This window comes from Peromyscus maniculatus, chromosome 4 (genome assembly GCF_049852395.1).
Source record: "Peromyscus maniculatus bairdii isolate BWxNUB_F1_BW_parent chromosome 4, HU_Pman_BW_mat_3.1, whole genome shotgun sequence".
NCBI lineage: Eukaryota > Metazoa > Chordata > Mammalia > Rodentia > Cricetidae > Peromyscus > Peromyscus maniculatus.
In genome coordinates this window covers 106106829-106123021 of record NC_134855.1, presented here as the reverse complement: position 1 = coordinate 106123021, position 16193 = coordinate 106106829, and the positions used below count along the sequence as shown (strand labels likewise).

Below are 16193 nucleotides of genomic sequence, written 5' to 3'. Positions count from 1 at the left end.
TATTTATCAAAAATGTATATTAAACACTATAATTGGTGGGAAAGCTTTGGGATCACTCCTGTCAACATCAGCAGGAGACGAGGAGGCTGTTATCAATATTTTCATTCTTCAGTTTGCAGGACGCTGTACCTAAAACAATGAGACAAAAGACAGGGGGAAAGAAATTCACAAGAAGCAGAGATGCCCTGCAGGGCTTTTGCAGGGACTGTGCTTATCTACATGGAAAACTCAAGAGAGTCTTCAAATAAGCTGTTCAAAAGCAAAGTTGGCAAAATCCATCCAACAGAAGACTACAGATAAAAAAAAGAGTCAGTATTAGTTAAAAATTGTCACGTATTAATTCAAAATTTTGTCAGTAATAAAAATATCATCTATATCAGCTATGAGACGTTTCTGCTTCTGTTTCATAAAATAGGTGCAAGGTGTTTGGGTTAATTTCATTTCCTTTTGAGAAAGCTCTGAAAGAGAGGAGAGAATCAGCGAGTGGCTGGGACCGTCTGACTCTGGCCTTGAATGGAAACTAGATTTAACTGGACAAAGATGTCACTCATCCTCTAATGACACTCTGAATTCAACACAGTCACACCCAAAATCTCAACAGGTATTTTTTTGTGTGTATAATTTGACAAGAGGATAACCATCAACACTAATTATAAAGCTCTGATTAGGGAGAATAGGGCATTGATATAGAGATGTCCAACAACGTCAAATAAAATCAGAGAAATTAAGACACCGACCCTTACACACAGGGAATTCAACAGGACAGAAGGGGCAGTACAGACCGGTGAAAACGCAAAGTAGCTTCATTCAAGGAATAATTTAGATTACTGCAGATTGTTCATAATACTTACATGTTCGTATAATTTAGAGTACAGTAGATTATACACATAAAGACAATTCGGTCATTATACCTTTAGATATGCAAGAATAACCCAGAAGTTGATGGAATACTTAAGTATAAAAAGCAACAATTCTAAATAACACAGAAGAAAATATAGAAGATATCTTTCTGAACTCAGAGTAAGAAATAATTTTTCTGGGGCTGGAGAGATGGCTCAGTGGTTAAGGACACTGACTGCTCTTCCAAAGGACCCGGGTTCCCAGCACCCACATGGCAGCTCACAACTGTCTGTAACTCCAGTTCCAGGGAACCTGACACCCATGGCAAAACATCCATGCACATAATCTAAAAAATAAATAAACAAATAAATAAAAAAAGAAATAATTTTTTTCTAAACTGGACACAAAAACACAAACCTTAATGCAGAACAAATAATAGATCGCTTAGCATAGTAAGTCCATCTATAGGAAACATCTTAAAAGACTTATTCATGAGCATGTCAAACATCAAGCCATAAAAGGATATTTACAGTACAAACAGAAAGCAGACAAAGGCTCAGAATCCAGAATATAAGAACTGTAAGTCCTTATCTCTAAGTCAGTGAGGAAACAATAAATGGCTTAGAGAAAAACAAATGAGCAAATGGTGTGGGGAAACCACGGGAAGGAGAGAAACAGCAGAGGGAGCCTTGGCCAATGGTTAGAAAGTGAATCTCCCATTTCGCATGTCAGCAGTAGCAGAGGGGAAGTCTTTCAGAGATAGTGGGATTAGATGACGTCATGAGGACTGGTACTCAGGATAACAGTGGGTTTATAAAAAGAGGAAGAGAGACCTAGGCTAGATCGGTTTGTTCCATCTTGCCATATGGTACCTTCCATCATGCCATGATGCAGTACGAGGTCCTCGCCAGATCCCAGTACCATGCTCTAGACTTCTCAGCCTCTAGAATCTTAAGCCAAATAAACGTCTCATCTTCATAAATTATTCAGTCTCTGGTACTTTGTTATAGCAACAGAAAGCAAAGTAAGGTCACAGCTGTATTAGTTGGGGTCCTCCAGAGAAACCAGGATAATAGGATATACACATGTATAGAGATGTACTTTCAGGAACTTGTTCATGAAATTATGGAAACTGTCAAGTCGAAATTCTGCAAGGGAGGTCAGCAGGCTGAGAAAAGAAGGCAATTCTGGGGTCAAAGTTGAAAGAAGAGCAGAACAGAGACCCAAGGAAGAACTGAAAATCTAGTACTGTAGATAAAGTCCCCAAAGCAGCTTGCTGGAGAATCTCATCTTGCTTAGGGAGCCTAGCTGTTCATTCTGTTAGGGCCTTTACTAATTGAAATATAACGCCCACCTAGAAAGACCCCCATGGAAATATCTCATAGCTGATCCATAACATTAACCATAAGCACTTCTGCATCAGATTGGCCAAAGTATTGGTCCAACCACACCAAGTGTTGGCCTGAGTGGCGAACACTGGGAACTCACACCTGTTGATGGAGGCATACAGTTCAGTCTTCTCTTTGGAGAACAGAGTTTCAGACCCAAGAAATTGTCACACATGTGCACATATTCAATGCATCACTGCTCAAAGTTGCAAAAAGAGTGCTTAAAAAAATCAACACGAGAGATTGGGAAGGTGGCTTCACCAGCACCCGAGGCCGCTCCAAGGAGCCTGAGACACCCACAGAGGTTGCAGGGATATGGGGTGATAGAGGATGAACCTGCAGAGCTTGAAGTATCTCCTGAACAGCTTTAAAAAAAAAAGGCCTAATGGGAAGATAACCCTCCTACACTCGCAGACAGGGTTTCACTAAGTAATCCTGGCTGTCCTGGAACTCTGTAGACCAGGCTGGCCTCTAACTCAGAGATCCGCCTGCTTCTGCCCACCTCCCAAGTGCTGAGATTAAAAGCGTGTGCCGCCACCACCACCCAATTGGAAAGACGCTTTTCAAAAATGGTCTCATTGGGGGAAAAAATGTCGGACCAGAGTAGCAGGACCTATGGGCAACAGCGGATCTAGAGAGAGACTCAGTAGAGAGGTGTGGGACAAAAGGAGCATGTTGTTGCCGAGGGGGGCCGGTCCTCCAGCTGCCAGGAGACTTGGGCTGCCTTGCCCTGTCGCTGCGCTCTGTGCTGGTGCCCAACCCACAGGCCCTGCCTGGGCATGGAGCCTCGGCGGTGGCGGCTGCTGCTGCTGCTGTTCGCACTGCTCGCCCCGCTGGAGGCAGGACAGTTCCGGCTGCCTGCTGCATTGCCCTCAGGCTACCATGCCCAGTGTGCAGGCAGGGTGGCTGGTGCTGAGGGCAGGTGGTGGGCAGCAGCCTGGAGCTCATTTGGATCCTGCCCTTGCATGTACTGTCCAGCCACACCATCAACCCAACTCTGGGCAACAACAGCATATTTGAGAGGAGTTTCAGCAATAGTCCAGTATTTATGGTGCTTCAGAAACCATGAACCAGACTGTAAGCATTGCAGCTCGGATGGAAAGGGATCCTGGCAGTCGGGAACCAAGGAGTACCACAAAGTCACTGTAAGTTTAGCCGCTTACAGCCGTGCTCTAGGGAAAGGTTTCCCCATTGTATCAACTCTGCTGGAGCAGTGGAGGGTTTCCCCAGCAAAAGTGTTACAATTCTGCTCTGATATGCTAAAAGTTGTTACTTCTGTGTTACACTCCCCTCGAGATGATCTCATCTAAACCTCATTCAAGAAATTTATTGGGAGGGAGAAATCCAAGAGGGTAGTCACCTCTGCCAGGGTAGAAAAAGGCAACAGCAAACTGAACAGGCACGGAGCTTATATATGGCTTCTTAGGAGCGGAGTTTCTCCGAGGGCAGATTTTCAGTGTGAGGATTGGTTGGATTTCAAGCCCCTTGAGCTTGGACAAGCTCAGATTGGCTAGATTTCATGCTCAGGGATTGGTTGGTTTTCTGCTCAGGGATTGGTTGGTTTTGTGTTCAGTTGGTCGGGGGCAGAGTGTGTTTCTTTGACTCTGGTTTTAATGCCAAGGTGTGTTTCTTTCACTGGCTCTGGTTCCAGGGCCAAAGTGTGTTTCTTTCACTGGCTCTGGTTCCAGGGCCAGAGTGTGTTTCTTTGGTTCTGGTTCCAGGGCCAGAGTGCGTTTCTTTGGCTCTGGTTTCAGGGCCAGAGTGTGTTTCTTTCACTGGCTCTGGTTCCAGGGCCAAAGTGTGTTTCTTTGGCTCTGGTTCCAGGGCCAGAGTGTGTTTCTTTGGCTCTGGTTTCAGGGCCAGAGTGTGTTTCTTTGGTTCTGATTCCAGGTCTAAAGTGTGTTTCTTTCACTGGCTCGGGTTTCAGGGTCAGGGAGGGTTTCTTTTACCCTACACAGATCAATGACACTTTGCAATAAGTATTTGCATGTAAAGCTGTTTGGGCAAAATGACACACAGCAGATTGCAACACCACTTTAATACATGAAGACGACAGAAAGATGGGAAAGATAAATGAATGGATCGGAGTGGGCGGTGGGGGGAGGGGGAACTGGAGATGGAACAGCAGAGACAGCGCAGTCACAGTGGACAAAGGAGCGTGTCGTTGCCGAGTAGGGCTGGTCCTATAGCCACCAGGAGGTTTGGGCCACCGCTAGCCTGCCTCACCCCATGCTGCAAACACTGTGGTTGAGCCCAGGGTATGGGCTGCATGGCTGGCATCAAGGGCAAGGTGGTGTGCAGCAGCCTGGAGCTCATGAAGGTCCTGCCCCCAGACTCTGGCCAGCTACATGATCACCCTGTCTCTGAGCAGCAGCGGGGGGCTGGATCTGAAGAGTGGTTCATTGTTTGGATTGAGTCTCCTCCAGCGACCTCTGTAGTCCGTGCTGCCCCTGCCAGAAGCCATGCTGGTGTCCATAGTCCGTGCTGCAGATGGAGGCCATGCTGATGTCTGTGATCTGTGCTGCCACCGGCTGCTTTGAGCAAGGAAGTTTCTTTTGCAGTGGTATCAGTGACTGCAGACTCAGAACTGAGGATGGGAAACACTGAAGGCTTCTGTGACAAGCCTCCCCCCAAAAGAAACAGTCCAGGCAGGAAGCTACAGAAGAGAGTCCTTAAAAATGATGATAAAGATGCTGAAATGTAGCTTTTCACAGTTGATTGCTTTTGGCTGCGATGGGGGTGGGAAAGGACTCAGTTCTCTTTAAGGGGCGGGCCAGTGGGAGTTTGACTGTGCTCCAGTGAGTATATGAGCAACACAAATTAGACTTGTTTTTTTTTTTCCTTTTTTTTAATTAAGAGATTTTCTATTTATTTTATACATCAACCACAGATTCCCCTGTCCTCCCTCCTCCCACTCCCCCCAGCCTTCTCCCCCAACCCACCCCCCCATTCCCACCTCCTCGAAGGCAAGGTCCCCCATGGGGAGTCAGCAGAGCCTGGTACACTCAGTTGAGGCAGGTCCAAGCCCCTCCTCCCTGCACCAAGGCTGTGTAAGGTGTTCCACCATAGGCACTAGATTCCAAAAAGCCAGCTCATGCACTAGGGACAGATCCCAATCCCACTCCCTGGGGGCCCCCTATACAGTTCAAGCTAAACAACTGTCTCGCTTATCCAGAGGGCCCAGTCCTGTACCATGGGAGCTCCTCAGCTACTGGTCCACAGTTCATGTGTTTCCACTAGTTTGGCTAGTTTAGACTTGGTTTTTGTTTTGTTTTGTTTTTAGGAGGGTGCAAGTGTGGGAAGGTGAATCTGGAAAAAATAGGAAGTGAGTATGATCTGGGTGCACTGTATGAAATTCCCAAAAATTTGCTGTGGGATGGTCTTTCTGTATGCTGTGAATATGTGTTGCTACCATTGGTTAATAAAGAAGTTGATTTGGCCTAGGGCAAGACAGGTTATAGCCAGGTGGGGAATCCAGGAGAGAGAGAGGGAGAAGAAAGGCAGAGTCGAGGCAGATGCCATAAAGCTGCCCAAGGAACAAGATGTTGGCAGATTGGTAAAGCCACGGCCACGTGGCAAAATATGGATTAATAGAAATGGATTAATTTAAGATGTAATAGCTAGCTACCAATAAGCCTGAGCCATAGACCAAACAGTTTGTAATTAATATTAAGCCTCTGACTGGTTATTCAGGAACATGTAGGCGGGAGAGATTTGTCCATCTACAGAAATCAACATGAAATGATTAACTTAATCATGAGAACTTTTGGTGACAGAATAGTGTATAGTAGTTTAAATATAGGCACTAGAGCAATGTGCATTCACAGGGGTAAATATAAACACAACTGTGAGCAATAAGGCCTAGTTTCAGAAGGACCTCTATAGCTGAATAGACTTCTCTAAAAGTTCAACTCATAAAGCAATATTATGTATTTCTCATGGGCAAACACCTTAGGACAATCTACAAAAACATGTTTGGCGTTCACACATGCTAAATTCAAGCTCATGCCTTCCTTGATAAATAGAGTTGGAAAACGAGGTCAAGAAAAAAAAAACTATTTTTTTAAGTCCTGGAACAAGCAAGGGCAAATGTTAAGAGCTGATGAGGCCATAGGGGTGGGATAATGTGTATTCCTGTCTGCCCTTGTTCTTGTATGTTCATATTTTTCCAAATGCATGTTACTGAGAGATGGTGCCTCAAATGAGTCATCTTAGTGAAGATGCATGCAGGATGGGGAAAGCATGATTCTGTGGAAGTATAAGGACCACAATTGGGCAGGACCATAAGGCAGAAGGAGGATCAGGCGCTCGTTTGCACTCTGTATGATGTAATGAAGTAATAAACCCTATGTAATATATTGGATGGCTGAGACTGGCTACCAAGTTCTGTGGACATCCAGAGGTGATGGCCTCTTGTTGAGAAAGAGGGCAAAGATCTTCCTGCTGTTAGCAGTTCCTGATGGTCAGTGTAGGGGTACCATGCATAGAAGATTTGGGGGACTGTGGAATCACCACATCAGGTATCAGTGTAGTCACAGAGCGGAAGGACATTATACCAGAATGTGGAATTGTGCGTCTGAAGATTGTCCTGTGACTTCTTGATCATCTCGGTGGATGTAAGTACACTCTAAGATGTTTGCACAATGTTTATAAAATTGTAAGCATTTGGTGGTACATTTCTCGGAATTTGCTTTTAAACAACTTTTGGCTGTGTTTTTCTCTAAAGAAGAGTTGGACTAGAGCCGGAGAGATGGATGGCTCAGTGGTTAGGAGCACTTGCTGCTCTTGCAGAGGATATTTCCCAGCACCACCTTGGGAGGCTCACAAGTGCCTATAACTCCAGACCTAGGGTTTTTAATGCTCTCATCTGGCCTCTAAAGGTACTGCACGTGTGCACATACACACACACACACACACTCACACACACACAATATTGTTTTAAATTTTAAAATAAGTTGGCCTACATTCACTCAAATGAAACCATGTTACCCTCTCAAAACACATGTCTAGAGGAAAATATTTGAGTCACACACACAGGGTGACCCTCATGACCCCAACCCCGAAAACAGAGGGGGCATCTTAGAGCTTTCTGCCAAGAATCCGCCAGCCTTTGCATCCCCCGGAAACCTTGTCTGGGACCTCATTTGGTACCATGTGACTGTCACTGCAGAGATGGTGATGGCCACATGGCTGAGAGGTGGGGAAATTCTGGGGAGACAGAAGTGGAGGAAAATGGTAGCATTGAGTTAATGTTCCGCCTTCTTCCACACAGCTTGAGCTGTCCTCTGCTCCTGGGAAAGGGTTTGACAGCATGAAATCCCAAAGTGCTTCCCAGTCCCCGGGATGGGGAAGTGAGCAAAGGATAGCGGTTGTAGGAGGAAACAGACTGAAAAATGCCACATTGCCTCCGAGTCCCTGGGGTAGCGCTGAGGACCCAAGGGAGTCATCAAGTGTCTCTGAGCATACATCACAGGGAAGAGACAAGCACTGATCTCTGCCCTTGGCTCCAGCTCTTTCAATGGAAAAGTTCTGAAGTATTCAGATGTATCCTTAAATGGTGTTAGCTTTGTTCTTTGGATGCGAGAGCAAGCTCAGCCAGCTGTGTTTCCCCTTCCAGTGACATGCCCATTTGTCCCTCTGGGTGATCCTTAACCTCCCCTGGAATGGCCTCCCTCGGCGACGAGAAGGCAGACACTCACCCAAAGCTACTTTAAGAGCTCCCAACAGCAGCCCGTGTTTTTTTTTTTTTTTTCTTTTTAGGGGGCGGATGTGGGAGGAGTACACAGAGAACAAGGTTCTGTCTGGGCTATAAACAGCAAGTCCACATAAAGCAGGCATCCAGCTGCACCCAGAGAAGGATGCAAGGAAGGACAACCTGCTAACTAACCCCAGCCTGACCTGTAGCAGCCAGCCAGTCATTGTCAATGAGAAGGTAGGCATCAGATGAAGCTGAAGAGGCCAGCCCAGCAGGTGTTCGGATCCGGGGGCCTGCATCTTACTCTCACTCTGTCTGTGTCGATTCTGAGAAATTTCTCAATCACCGTGAATCCACGTGGGACTGCATAAAAATCACAGGAAATGCCAAAAGATAAAGCCGTGGCATTGTTGTTGCCTGAAGGCTTGGTCTGCTCACCACGCGGTGGAAGTCAGCTATCCATGAGGCAAGTTGTGACAGACAAAAACTCACGGAGTCTGGGGCTCACTGGCTAGTCTGGCTAGGCTGACTGGCAGATAAGTTCGGTCCCAAGGATCCTGCTGTGTCTCCTGCAGGGCGGCTACCCACCAACCCCACAGTTCCCCAGAGTTTTCTTGAGTGCAAGCAGCAGGAAATATTAGATAGAAGGATTTAAATTGTGGATATAAACAGATAGAAAATACAGGATAGCCTCCAGAGGGCCTAGAACCTATTCCAATGGGCCCTGACTGTCTCTGCTTTAGGGTATTTATAGAAATGCCAAGGGGTGGCACAAAAGACCCCCCCCCCCCAGCACAGCCAAGTGCAGACCATCTCAGACACCTGCACTCAGGCCCGTGGTCCAATCATCCTCTCTATGCAGAGCTGCTGGGTAAAGCCACGAGGAACCTGAAAATGGACCCCCACAGTCTCCCTCCCCAGCCCTGGGCCTGCAGGTGTGTGTTGGCACGCTCAGCTTTTTATATGGATGCTATGTGTCTGAACTCAGGACCCCCTGCTCCTGTGGGAAGTTCTTTACCAATCCAGCCATCCCCCCAACTCTGATGAGTTTTCAAAGGACAGGCTCCAAGGAGGTGGCCCCTTCTCTTTTGCTGATGTCACTGAATTCAGTCTTTGTTTGCCAAAGGTCTGAGAGCTTTGCAAAAAGCTTGTATTTAGCCAGGAGCCATAGATCACATTTTGGTTTTATTTGGCCGACATTTTCATAGCCGATCCAAGCCTTGCTCGACTGTGGTCAGAGAATCCACAATCTGATCTTTACTTTGAGAAGTTATTTGCAGTTTTCTCTGAGTTCCAGGGTAGCTAGTTGTTCTCTGTTTTCTTTCTTTTTTCCCCCTTTCCTTTTTAACATATGTACACACAGACACACCTTTATGTGATCATTTAAACATCCATTCATTTGTAACACCTTCAAAGTCTCTGTGTTTGCACAAAACCCGATCACACTGGTCTTTGTGTTGCTTGTAATGTGTTCTCTACCTTGCTTTGTAACATCTGGAGACTCACAAAATCATCCACCCCAGTCCCTTCGGCAAGATAGGCTGTTGCCTTGACAGACTGTCGGCCCTTCTCTTTGCAGGTTCCACTTGGAGCACTCAACCAGCTATGGACCCAAAATTATATATATATATATATATGTATGTATATGTATATGTCTTAACCCCAGCACTTCGAAGGCTGAGGCGGGAGGGTTAGCATAGGTTATAGGTTAGCCTAGTAAGTTCCAGGCCAGCTGGAGCTACAGTGTAAGATTCTGTCTCAGAAGAAAACATAACATTGATTCTGTACTGAGAAGGTGCTTTTCCTTTGTCATTTGCTCCCAAACAGTCATCATTGCTGCAAGGCCCAGAGCATTCACACCTCATTCACACCTCACAGCATCTGTGAGTGATCTAGAGATCACACAAAGGGACTCCCTCCTGTCTGAGGAGTTTTTTATATCATCTGGGATTTCTCTATAAAATGGGTAGGAAGCCAGTTGTGGAAGTCACACAGGTAGGTAGGCCGAAGAGGCAGAGGCAAGAGGATCATGAACTCAAGGCCAGCCTGGGCTACCTATTAAAAACACAAAACAAAAGGCCCACAAATCAAAAACATTTGCTGACAACCATCACAAACCCCCTTATTTTAAAACATGTGATAGGCATGTAATTTTACTATTTACTAAAGATTAAAGCAAATTTGCATATTAATGGGATGGATATACTTGTTTCGTTTTACATGAAGAACCAAATCTTGGCTTTAACATTTCCTTCTGTGGGACACAGAGCCCCTGACATGCTTGGTTCAGGTCGATTGACGCAGTTTTGTGACTCTCAATGCCGAGAACATGGCTTTACATGAATTCATTTGATGGAATGGCAGAAGGACACAGCTAGTATCACCTCAGAAGTGTGGGAGATTTTGTCCTAATCCCAAGCTGAAATCAACCTAGTGTTCCTCACAAAATGCACGTCAGCAACTTAAACAGCAAGTTTTTAAACCAAATGTTCTAAAACAACAAATTAGTTATGCCAGTCGACACGTTCTGGGGAATGGCAGTGGAAAAAAAATATTAAATGTCTTTATTTTCCATCGTTATAGCACTTTATTCCTGCGAGATCGAAAAGCCTTGGCTGCATGTTAGAAACACTGTAGTCCTCACCATATAATAGTCTCACATCGGAGGCACGGGGCTTAGGCTTTGTTCATCGCTGCTGTGTGGGTGTGACGGCGGGTGCCGGCCAAAGTGCACAGCTTGTGTCCGAACAGGCTGCAGGTGGGAACTCAAGGCAGGAACCGAGAGCAAAGGCTGAGGAAGAACACGGCTTACTGGCGCACTCAGAGGCTTGAGCTTAACTAGCTTCCGTCTGCAGTTCCCACCCTGACTTCCATCAGTGACGGAATGTGACCTGGAAGTGTAAGCCAAATAAACCCTTTCCTCTCTCAAGCTGCTTTTGGCCAGAGAAAGTGGGACACATCCCCATAGAGGGCAGCAACCCACGGTTTAGGAAGTTGTGATCTGAAGACTGGGGATCAGAAGCTGTGCACAGGTCAGGTGAAAATATGAGGTCATTTTATGTAAGGGGCTGAGTGTCTGTGGGTTCAATGGTTTCCGGTGTCCTGGAGCCCACCCCCACTAGAGACACCAAAGGACAGCTGTGCTTACTGTCTGTCGCTGCTGGAACGTGACTGTACAAAGTTGAGGACGTGAAAGGACCGCATGTCTGATCGTTTTCAAGACAGCAATGAAAACCGTGTCGCTGCCTCTTTCTCTGGGTTTGGTCACTGGAATCAAAGCCTGTGGGCAGATATTGGCACCACACGCACAGGAGACATTAAGGTTCGTGAACATCTGCGAGTGTTGAAAGGGCCAGTTTGCAGGGTAGCGCCCTCCCTTTGTGCCTGAACATGTGTGGTCTTTTCTTAGCTTCTCTGAGTCTTTCTTTCCCCCTCTAAACAGCAGTAATAACATATGTCTGTGCGCACCGACAGGTACCACAGCGCCATGCTGTCCACAGAGACCATGCTGGTCCCTGGCTGGTTCTGTCTGACTCATCCCTTCTTCTCTGATAGTCTTCCTGGAGGACACAGTCACCTAGAAACGAATAATTTGGGGTGGGGGAGGTGAAAGGAAGAAAGGAGGGAGGAGGGAGGGAGGAATAGAGGGAGGGAGGGAAGGAGGGAGGGAGGGAGGGAGGGAGGGAGGGAGAGGCTGTGCTCGGTGTGGAAGTACACCTCTGTAATCCCAGTGTTTGAGGGGTTGAGGTAAGGGGTGTCTTAATTCTTTTTCTATTGCTGTGATAAAACATACCGACCACACTTCTCTGTGGGTGTAAGGACAAGTGTTTATAGACTATTGTTAGGGATGGTGCTGCTTTAGTAAATTAGAGTTGTAGATTCTCCTCCAGTCACCATGACTTCTCTAGCACTGAGTAGTCAAGGAAACTTCCCTGTACAATGGACAGAGACCATTACTGAAAACCACAACCAATCCAAGTGCAGAGTTTGTGGGACCCAGTCTCAGTGGGTCCATCTACAAAACCTCCTGCACCTAAAGCTCAGGGAACATCGTCGAAGGGGACGGAAGGATTGGAAGAGGCAGAGGATCAGGGAGTTTGCTGTGAGATTGTGACTACTAGTGATATCAGAACCTGCAGGCATGAAGTCTCACTAAAACTACTGCCCAAATGTGAGCTGAACAAGACTGACTCCAATAAGCATGCCGAAGTGGACGTCTCACCAGAAGACTGAGTGGGAGATCACATCTTTTCAAGCCAGCCACAGGGGAGCTCAGTCATTTGAGAGCGTGATCCACAGTATACCCGTGAGCATTTGTGTCATGACTTGAACACTTGTAGGCAGTGCGTGGCACCACTTAGAGTCTTGTGGCCAATTTGCTGAAAATAAGGTCCAAAAAATCACACAGCAAGAAGATGACACAGACCAACAGGACAGTGGATTCTCTGCATCCTCATCTCCTCAGCATCCTGCTCTCTTCCCATGCAGTCAGGAGCAGGCTTCTCTCTGCTCCTCGGTTGTCTCCAGCCCCACTGCTCCACCTGTTTCTCTGATTTAGCTCATAGATCATCATTTCCACAGAGGTTCCCACCTCCCAGAACTCACTGAAGCCACCCAGTCCTTCCTGTGCCCTTTGGACTCTCCTCCATTACAGTTTTTTTTCTGCACAGACACACCAAGATGTGCTCAATTGTTGTATGAAACTGTTCCTGGGGAGATGAGAACAAATGTCTACTTGTCCCAGACAGGGAGCTGATGATGTATTGAAGCATGGAACTATTAAAGTAGGGAAGTGATGATGTAGTAAAGTATGGAACTACTAAACTAGGGAGCTGATGATGTACTGAAGTATGGATACCACCGAAGTCCAACTTGGTGAACCTATGAGTTTCATTGAGATTACTTACAGGAGCAGAAATGACCCGGAGATAGCTGCATCACCAAACCTATCCCAGCATGAGTGACAGCTCACAAAAGATAGCAGCTCAGTGAGTTGGAGATTGTCCTTTCCAGGTGGCTCAGTTGGCCTGAGCCTCTTCCGGCAGCTTGTCTTGTCTGAGTGTGTCTCTCGGCAGTCCTTACAGTTTATATAAGCTTGGGGAGGGAGGGGTCTAGTATATTCAGTCAGTTTCAGGGACTTCCTGAAGCTTTTGAGTTGTTTCCTTCCTGAGCCTCAGGAGCTTCTCTGTGGTATGGAAAGCTTCACCTCCCTTTAGAACAATGGCTCTCAGCCTTCCTGATGCTGCGACCCTTTAATATGGTTCCTCATGTTGTGGTGCCTCCCAGCCATAGAATTATTTTAGTTGCTACTTCGTAACTATAATTTTGCCACTGTTATGAATTATACTATAAATGTTGCTTTTTTCCGGTGGTCTCAGGTGACCCCTGTGAAGGGGTCATGACCCACAAGTTGAGAACTGCTGCCTTAGACCATCCTGTTGTCTCAGCTCTAAAACACTCTGTCTTAATCAGCTGCCCTCTGAGATGGAAGGTTCTAATCTAGAAAGAACTACCACCCAGTGTTAAGGACCTGCCTATCTTGCAGTGTGACAAAATTTGAGGTATGGGTGTAAGGGTCAGATTCCTTGGATAAAGAAGACATGAGACCTTAATGACGTGAAGCCATAGAGGGGACTTCTCCATTCATCAGTTTAAAGGACACGTACTCCATTTCTGTTCTTATCTCATTTTTATGAATTAGCAGTGATTCCCTGGTGGTGGGGTGAGAATGAGGCTCTGGGTTAGTTCAAAGAACTAGTTGCCACATATACCCAGACACTCCCTCTATATACTAGAGGATGAAGGCATGGAATGTCTACCATAGTCCTTCCTAACTGTACCAAGCTGGATCACGTGATCGGTCAATAACTATTTTTTAAGATCAAACACCTGCTCAGCACCCTGGTCTCCTACCTTCTTGCCCAGAACCCACTTCTGAGCTTCCTCTATGATAAGGAGGAAGCTGGCCCCAACCTGTAGAAATAGTCTATTTCCACAATCAAAGCACATAATTGTTTCCATTTTTATTATTCTGAAATCAGAATGTGTCCTACACTCTGCCTGGTTTCTTTCTTTCTTTACATCCCTCCCCTACAAGTTGCCCCTAGAACAATGGTGTGTCGTACAATTGTTGGCATCTTAGAATCAAAGAAAACAGCAGTTAAAATCACGGGCTGGCGTTCTAACATCCACCCATACAGACTTTTAGTAGCCATTGTGAAATTGTGTCTTGTTTTGCTCTGAGAGTCCTTTGGTGTAAACCCAGAGCAAGCAGATCCTTAGATTCTGCCCCCCACCCACCCCCACTCCCAGGTCCCCTGGCCATGCCAGGAGCACAGGCAACAAGCGAGCACACGTGTGGTCAGCCACGGCAGCCTCACTAGCAGCCTTCGTACCTCTCAATTCTGAATCGCTGCCAGCCACGGAGGTGATCTCAGGACACTACCCTCTGCGAGGCCTTAGAATATTCTGGAGGTCAGTGACCAGAGTTGTATCAAGCCAGACGGGACACATATGGGAACACAATTACAGGGAAGGCGGCCAAGCTGAAGGGGGAGGGGAGAGGGCCCAGCACCAAGGGGCAGCAGCACAGTGGGCAGCATCCCTCGGGGTGCTGGGATGTGGGTAGAGTACCATCTCCCAGGGTGCAGTCCTCAGCACCGGTTCCCTAAAGGCTCCTCTTGGATACAGCCTGTCACATCTGCCAGGAGCTGACAGGTGCTGGGTGACCTGCCCCTCTGTTAGAAAGCCACAGTGCATTCAAGGCTCTGAGAAGTCCTGCAGCAGAGAATCCCAATGAACCTTTGTTTAAAACTTCTGAAATTTAGTGCGTCAAAGAACCTTAAAAAAAAAAAATCTAGTAACACCCTTAACATCCCAGGATGTGAACTGTCTACAGAATGGTTATAGGGTGAAAGTCCTGCCTTGTACAGACCCATCAGGAACTGAACGACAATGTCATAGTTCCCCCGCTGATCATGGGACAAAGGAAACAGAGTGGAGAAGTGATGGGCCAAACCAGAGAGGACAGGTGTGAGCGCATGCGTGGAAATCCCCGCGGGGGGAGCACGTAGCTGGGCACCTCTGGAGGTTGGCTTTGGCTGTCATCCTCTGTCTCAGGGCTGGTGACTGGGGTCTTGCCGAGGACCAAGTTGCTTTTGGAGAAGTCCTCTCTTGAGTGAGAACTTCTGTGCTCAAAAGAGACGAAACATACAAGGCCTCTCCCCTCTCCCTCTCCCTCTCCCTCTCCCTCTCCCTCTCCCTCTCCCTCTCCCTCTCCCTCCCTCTCCCTCCCCCCCCCCCTCTCTCTCTCATCCAAGTACTACAGGGATATGAAGTAGGAAAAAATAAATGGAAAGCCCCAGTGGATAATTAAGCTTCTGGTGACCACTGGATGTATACAGGACAAACAATACTACAAAGGACTAGGAAAGTGTGCGTGTGTTGGTGACACCAGGAAGCTCCGGTCTGTGAGAGCATTTTCATTTCTGTTGCTGTGCTAACATACCCTGACAAAAGCAACTTAGAGGAGAAAGGGACTTATTTCAATCCCCAACTCCAGGTTAGGCCCACCACTGTGGGGAAGTCAAGGCAGGAACTTCAAGCGGCTGGTCACACCACCTCCACAGCCAAGAGCAGACAGGACATGTTCAGGCCCGGTTTCTTGCTTGCTTCTACTCAGGTCAGTTTCCCCCATTCTTCCACAGCCAGGAGCCCCTGCCTAAGGAATGGTGCTGCCCACAGTGGGCTGGGTCTCCCCGTGTCAATTAAAAGACAATTCTCCACAGACACATCTAACAGGCCAATCTGATGTCGATAACACCCCACTGTGGTTTTCTCCCCGGTGATTCTAGGTTGGATCATGTGACAAAACTAACCAAATGGAAAAGGAAGTGTCCCTGAAGTGGTAACAACCACAGGGTGCCAGAAATTCCTGGGGTCAAATCTTCCTCATGGCGGCAGGGATTCTGGGAAACAGCAGCCCAGACATTCGTGGAAATTCAGAAGAGGAAGCGATACTCCTAATAAGTTTGTTTCCTCTTTTTTTTTTTTTTTTTTTTTTTTTGCACTGCTGGGGATGGGATCCAGGGCCTCGTACATGCTAGGCCAGCTCTACAATTCGAGCTGTTCCTCAACTCTTCCTTCTAAGTTCTGAAGGGTTAGCTGTGAAGTTGGTGGCATCTGGGAGAAGGAAGAGGGCACAGCCAGGGACTGGGAAGGGCCGTGTGACAGAGGTTGGGAACAGTTGTGAGAGGGGACTGCAATGATAC

The 16193-nt window shown here is 47.0% G+C and overlaps 1 protein-coding gene across 10 annotated transcripts in view; it reads left to right on the top strand.

The window, feature by feature from the left end:
* LOC121828826 (uncharacterized) overlaps positions 1–16193 on the top strand; it is a 196861-nt gene that overhangs the window by 173514 nt on the left and 7154 nt on the right. For 8 of the 10 annotated variants that reach the window (XR_013050746.1, XR_013050748.1, XR_013050744.1 and 5 more), the window contains one exon: positions 113–383. The exons of 1 other annotated variant lie outside the window; for it this stretch is intronic. The gene's annotated coding sequence lies outside the window, so the exon portion shown is untranslated. Of the gene's footprint in view, positions 1–112; positions 384–7988; positions 9528–16193 lie in introns of those variants that run through there. One more of the 10 variants, XM_076570605.1, reaches the window with a different exon arrangement.